This window comes from Eumetopias jubatus, unplaced genomic scaffold, assembly GCF_037043125.1.
Source record: "Eumetopias jubatus isolate StellerSeaLion01/CBP00866 unplaced genomic scaffold, mEumJub1_p1.0 scaffold_2, whole genome shotgun sequence".
Taxonomy (NCBI): Eukaryota; Metazoa; Chordata; class Mammalia; order Carnivora; family Otariidae; genus Eumetopias; species Eumetopias jubatus.
Window position 1 is genome coordinate 120776635 of NW_028274808.1, and position 6995 is coordinate 120783629.

The 6995-nt window shown below is 44.1% G+C and overlaps 1 pseudogene; it reads right to left on the reverse strand.

Moving 5' to 3' along the window:
• Positions 1-219: 219 nt before the first annotated feature.
• LOC114201327 (ADP/ATP translocase 2 pseudogene) lies at positions 220-1103 on the reverse strand (annotated as a pseudogene).
• Between the last annotated feature and the right edge of the window lie 5892 nt (positions 1104-6995).

Consider the following 6995-nt stretch of genomic DNA (forward strand, 5'->3'; position numbering starts at 1 on the left):
CAGGTCATGATCTCAGGGTTGTGGGATCGAGCCCCACGTCGGGCTCCCTGCTCAGTGTGGAGCCTGCTTAAGATTTTCTCTCTCCCTCTGCTCCTCCCCCACCCCATTTGCATGCATGCTGTCTCTCTCAAATAAATAAATCTTTAAAAAAAAAGAATGCTTAAGATATGTTATATAATACAACCTGCTTGTTCACAAGGGGAACACCTAGGCAATAACTTATGTGAACTTCTTGATTTCATCATACAAAACAAGCACAAAATCACCACCCATGCTTCCGAGAACATTGGACCACGTGCCCTTGAAAAGAGCTTTGTTTCCTTCATCACAAGCAACCTTCCTCCAGCAATCAAGCGTGCCTGCCTACGTGATGTCAGTTCCTTTGCACCCTGACTCCATCATCATATGGTGACCAACAGTGTCAAATGGATAGGCAGTCAACCCAGCCACCGCTGTGACAGATTGTGCGATCATCCAGCTGATAAAGATGTGAGTGTTCTTGGGATCTGGAAGCATTCCCTTTGCAATGTCATAGATACTGAAGTAAGCAGCTTGGGAGATGAGAATACCCTGCACAGACACATTAAAGACTTGGTACAGGCCCTTCATCCCATCAGACTTGTAGATCTTAGTCAGGCAGTCATCGAGGCCTCGGAATTCCCTTTTAGCTCCAACTTTGCCCACATCAGCTACTAGACAGGTACGGGCAAAATCAAGAGGATACACAAAACCCAAGGATGTGGCCCTAGCGGCACCACCTGATGCCAGATTCCCTGCAAAGTAGCGCCAAAACTGGGTTCTCTTGTCCACACCACCCAGGAAGATCTGCTTGTATTTATCTTTGAAGGCAAAGGTGAGAACCTGGGTGGGAAAGCATCTGATGACATTGGCTAGGTTACCATGCCAGAAGGACAGGACTCCCTGCTCCCTGGGGATGCGAAGCCCTCGTATTGCTTATCTGCAGTGATTTGCTTGCAGGCATGCTGCACCTGCAGCAGCAGCAGCTTGACCCAGTGGATGGGTGCAACCACGGTCTTGGAGATGGCCATGGCCTCTCCACCCGCCAGCAAGTTCGTGGCAAGGGACACAGCAGCATCTATCATGGTGAAAGGAGAAAGGAGGCAGGCAACTGTGGAGCAGTCTGTAAAGATTTCAATTATCCCCTAAATCTAATCAGAATCACTACAGAATAGTTTTGGAGAACTTGACAATTTGATTCTAAAATTTACGCAGAAAAGCAAATGGCTTTTCTAGATAAGAAGAGCCAAGACAATGCTAAAGAAGAGCAAGATGGGGACACTTGTCCTTGCAGATGTCAAGACCACTGGAGCAGGCCGGAGACCAGAAACAAACTCATGTATACAGGAAAGCTCAGTTATAAAGGAGCATGTATTACGTATCTGTGGAAAACTAAAGACTTTGTGAAAGGCAAACCCAGAAAAACTTTAGAAGGCAACATCGAATATCTTTACAATGTGGGAGAAAAGAAGGAGCTCTTAGGCAAGACTCTCGAAATCAGCAAAGCAGGAGGGCAGGAAGGCCACATTTTACCATACTAAACTGTGGGCCTTCTGCTCACCAGAAGACACTATAAAGAACATGACAAGACAAGCCAGTGTGGAAATGGAACAGGGGTAGGTGGGTAAATGAGTGGAATAGAACAGCAAGGCAGAAATCATTCAAACTGGTCACAAGCTGCAAACTGAGAGAGAATATTTGCAATATAAGCAATCAATAAAAGGTGGTTATCTAGAATTTATGAAGAACTCCTCTAAAGAAAAAAAAAAGGACAAAATATATACCAGTCATTCCAGAAAAGAGGAAATGCTTATGGTAAAAAAAAAAAAAAAAAAAAAAAAGATGTAAGAGATGTCCAGTGTCATTCATAATTAAGACAAAAGAAATTGAAATCAAAATCAGATGGCATATTACGCCTCCCTGCTTTTGCAAATTTTAAAATATCTGACAATGTCAAGTGTCTTCATAATGAAGATATTTAGCAACAGAAACACTCATACACTGCCAGTGAGAGTGCAATCCTTGTGGAAAACAGTTTGGCAATACATAATAAAGTTGCACACCACATATTCTATACCCCACAATTTCTCTCCTGCGTATATGTGTTAGAGAAACTTTTACACATATAAAGAGGTATTTCCAATATTCATAGAAACATTGTTCATAAAGGAAGATCTGAAAAAAAACCAAATATCTAATTATACTGAAATGGATAAATAAAATATATCTTCATACTTTGGACTTCTATATACAGAATGGATCAGCAGGACGGATCTCAAAAACGAGGTTAACAACACCAAGAAAACGACAAAAGTCAGTCATAGAAAAAGTAAGCTGCATGATCCCTGTTACAATTAAGTGCAGCCAAGAGCACCTGGGTGGCTCAGTTGAGCGACCTACTTTGGCTCAGGTCATGATCCCAGGGTCCTAAGATCAAGCCCCACATCAGGCTCCCGGCTCAGCGGCCAGTCAGCTTCTCCCTCTGCCCCCCACCCCCCGCCCCGGTCATGCTCAGCTCACTCTCTCTCTCTCTCTCACAAAAATAAATAAATAAATCTTTAAAGTGCAACCAAAACTCAACAGCATATTGTTTTAGAATTCACTCATAAGGAACTACAAATCCCAGAGTTTCTTTCCCTGCGTGGCTGGAGATTAAACCTGACCCAAAGAGGAACTTAAACAAGATACTGGAGTTAGAAGTGAAACAGCACCCCGTTTTCTTGAGAGGCATGCACAGTCAAATGGGGTGATGGGCAGACACGGAGGGGCTGGGTAGGTTCCTGCTTACACTCCCTCCCCTCTCCTCGGCCTACAGCCCTTCTGTCCATTGCTGGCCCTTTGACCCCAGGCAGGCAGTTGCAGTGGACTCACAGCCCCCCCCCCCCCCCCGCCCCCGGCAGAGGCAGTCACTTTCCACAGTCTCCTGCAGCAGCCTCTTTGCAGCCCTGCTTGGTGGCTTGGGTTCTGAGCTTCTCCTGGAGACGCTGCCTGGCCCATCCACACAGTGTCCAAGAGGCTGGCTACTGGCTTTCCTCCATTTCTCGCATAGACCCTTCCAGATCTTCAGTGAAAGGTAGAAGATGCAATTCCTATAAAACACCCCTTAGCCCACATCACTATAAAGATGAGCAAGGGACTATCTTGCACAACACTGTGCAAGTGGGGAGGAGAAAGGACAGCATTAAGGAAGAGCACAGGGGACTTTGGAGGCACTGGAATGTTCTTTTTCTTAAGTTGGGTGGATACAAAGTACCCATTTTATTAATATTATTTAATTCGTGCAAAATGTGATAAATGTTGCCATTCAAAGTTAAAAATGGGTAGGAGGATGGGTGAAATAAAAGAGATTAAGAGTACATTTACCGTGATGAGCAGAGCAATGTATAGAATTGTTGAATCATTATGTCATATACCTGAAGCTAATATAATACTGTACGTTAATTATACTTCAATAAAAAATAGTTTAAAAAAAAGCTAAAAATAAAAACGTATAAGAAGTGATTTCAAACCAGAGAATCCAAATCCTTAGGGAAAATTAATATGAAGTTAAATGTGAGGGAGAAACAGAATGTCATTGGTCAAAGAGAAGAGCAGGGTTAGCTCCCTGGGACTCGTCCCCTGTCCAGAGAGAGGGTGAAGCCATCAGATAGACTGGAGACCCTGAAGGCAAGATGGCCGCCTGCTCCCTTCCCGGAGACGGAGGGCGGGCGAGCCAGGCCGGGCAATGGCCGGGACTCTCCCCAGTAGACAGGCAGGTACTAAAAGCAGCAGGGTACCTTGATTTTAGCTAGGATGGGAGGCACTGTCACGAAAAGGCACTGTGTCCCTGGGGGGTGGCCAGAGTCCGAAGCAATGTTTACAACTGCAATGCTGTCCTGGAGAGAAACTGAAAGCGCAAAAAGGCAGGATTTTTCCAAATGTCACCTTAGTGGAGACCCGGAGGGCTGGAGTGCGGGTGGACCTCAGGTAAGGACAAACGGGGGGCAGTTATGATAATAACGCCAGCAGCTACCATTTTCAGAATGCTTACTTATCTCCCTGGCATCTAAACATTCCTCTCTTTCTCTGACCATCTCATTCAGTCTCATGACTTTCAATACCAGCGACAGGCTGCTGACTCCATCTCAGCCTCGACCTTTCTCCTGACATCCAAAGGCCTTCCCAGCATCTCACCGTGGGTGTTTAACTGGCATCTCAAAGGCAACTGTCCAAAACTGAGGTCCTGACCTTACCCACATCAACCACCCGCCCTCCCCCATCGACCTACCCTCGCCCCACACCTGCTCTTCCCTCCACTGTTCCCATCCCGGATAAGTGCAGATTACATCCAGACTGTTGCTTAGGCAAAGGACATGGCATCTTTTGTGACACACCTCTCACCCTATATGCAATTCCTTGGCAAATTCTGTTACTCCAGCTACACTAGTCTCCTTACTTTTTCACTAACCCACCAGATCTCCTGCCTCAGGGCCTTTGCACTGATTGTTCCTTCAGCCTGGTACACTTGGTCCTGACAAAACTGCCTGGCTGGTTGCTCTGCCTTGTTCAGTCTTTGCTCAAATATCTTCCGAATGAGGCCTCCTTAAATTCCCAAATTAAGGTCACAAACCAACCCCTAACACCTTCTCTTTTTTCTTGCTTTGTCTTTTTATCATTTATCATTATTTAATGTAATGTATATATGTCCTAATTTAACTTGTTTTCTGCTATTACACAAACTCATAATAGGACTTAAGTCCCAAAAAGGTAGGGATTTATGTGTGTTTGGTTCACTGCTGTAGTCCCAGAATTAGAGCAGCACCTGGCCCATAAGAGGCTCTCAATGAATACTTGCTGAATAAATAAATGAATAAATGAGCAAAGGTTTACCATCTGTCAGGCACTCTAAGTACGTCACATGGATTACCAAACGGTACTCTCACAATTCCCATTAATCATTCCCATTTTACAGATAAGAAAACCGAGGCTTTGGAGAGTTCATTGGACTTGCCCAAGGTCACACGGTGGTGGGTGGCAAAGCTAGAAAATAAATCCCAGCAGCCTGATTCCTGAGCCTCCACTCTTAAGCACAGTAGTACCCTTTCCCAGACCAAGTCTAAGACATGGCCCTGAAGAGAAGGCTCAAAGTCAGGTGCCAGAGACCAGACATAAACTGAAAAATCAGGGGCAGAATAATAAACAAGAGACAGAGCCAAATCCTCAGAATCAGATGCCACAGGGTGATGAGGGTGTGAGTCTGGCCCAAGAGAGGCCATAATGGGACTGTGACCAAGGACAGACACACTCAGGTGGCCACAGCTCATCCTCAGAAGCTGGGAGAGATGTGTTCTTTGCATGCATCAGGAAAATTCAAGGTCTGGATAAAGAAAATTCAGGATCTTGGACTATAAGGAAAGATTTTGAAGGAGGCACACACTGAAGCACACACACTGGGTGTCAAATATTCGCTCAGTATTTCATTCCACAAACCCACCAATTCCCAGCTGCCTTACCTTAGAGAAGAACATTCACTGCTCTAAGACTTGGGATTTCTAATTGGTCAAATAAGAATGCTAATGGTCTCTACTCACGAGATTGTTTAAAGCCTGAGATAATGCATATAAGTCATTTAGAATAATACATGGCAGCATGTAAATGAAAGCTTCAATGTGTATTAGCCATTTTCTTTTTTTTAAATTTTTTATTGTAATGTTAATCACCATACATTACATCATCAGTTTTTAATATAGTGTTCCATGATTCATTGTTTGTGCATAACACCCAGTGCTCCACGCAGAACGTGCCCTTTTTAATACCCATCACCAGGCTAACCCATCCCCCCACCCCCCTCCCCTCTAGAACCCTCAGTTTGTTTTTCAGAGTCCATCATCTCTCATGGTTCGGTTTCCCCTCCGATTTCCCCCCCTTCATTCTTCCCCTCCTGCTATCTTCTTTTTTTTTTTCTTAACATATATTGCATTATTTGTTACAGAGGTACAGATCTGTGATTCAACAGTCTTGCACAATTCACAGTGGTGTATTAGCCATTTTCGTTGTGATTTCTCAGAATTACTGTCTTCTACTGGGCTAGACTCTAGGTCTTCATGGCCTTGGGTAGACAGCATGAACAAAATTTGCTCTCATGGAATGTGCCTGCCATCAGTCCCCTGGTTATATAGGCCAAATCAACCTCCTGACAAAGAACTCCTGGGACAGCGGATGCCCTTCACCCCCTTCAGCCTGCATGCACCCCACTTCTCACAGAGAAGCAGAATCCGATGGTCACAAGCCAGAAGAACACGAGCACATTCTATCGTAGGCGCCATGCCTGATCCTGCTTATGCCTGTCATCTCGCCAATAAGGGCTCTGGGACTCAGAAGTCTGTAAGATCAGAAGAGGGGAGATCCAAGAAAGGAAATCCAAACCGGGGTTCCAAAAGAAAGTATCTGTGAGGATTTCAAATAGAGAGAGACAACCCGGGGAGTCTGTCTTTGAGACTACAATAAGTTGCTGTTGTCTAAGCATCCATTGAAAAGCCAGGTCCGGAAGGAGGGATGAAGAGGAAAGATACCTGAGGGAAGGCTCCTTGGAAATAGTGCATGGAAGCTCCCTCAGAATTAAAATTCCATGAGAAGTATATACTACTGATGGAGCATCTCAATATAGCAAAATGCTACTAAATATGTGTATTCAAGTATATCTATGTTTGTTGAGAACTGATAAAATCCGAAAACATACTCTGTGATAAGGATAGAAAATAAGGTTTTTGCAAATGGATTTTTAAGCTAGAAAATGAAATGGCCACAGGATGGCAGTAAAAGGTAAGAGATAAGGATAAGCCATGTATTTTTATTAACCCTTAAAAGCCCTTAAAAGTGTTTTAAGATACACAAAAACTTCCAGTGCCTGAATATAACCTGTATGGCATTCTTAAAATTAGATATAGAAACAAACAAAAAATCTTAAATACTCTTTGACTGTAGTTTCAAGTAAAATG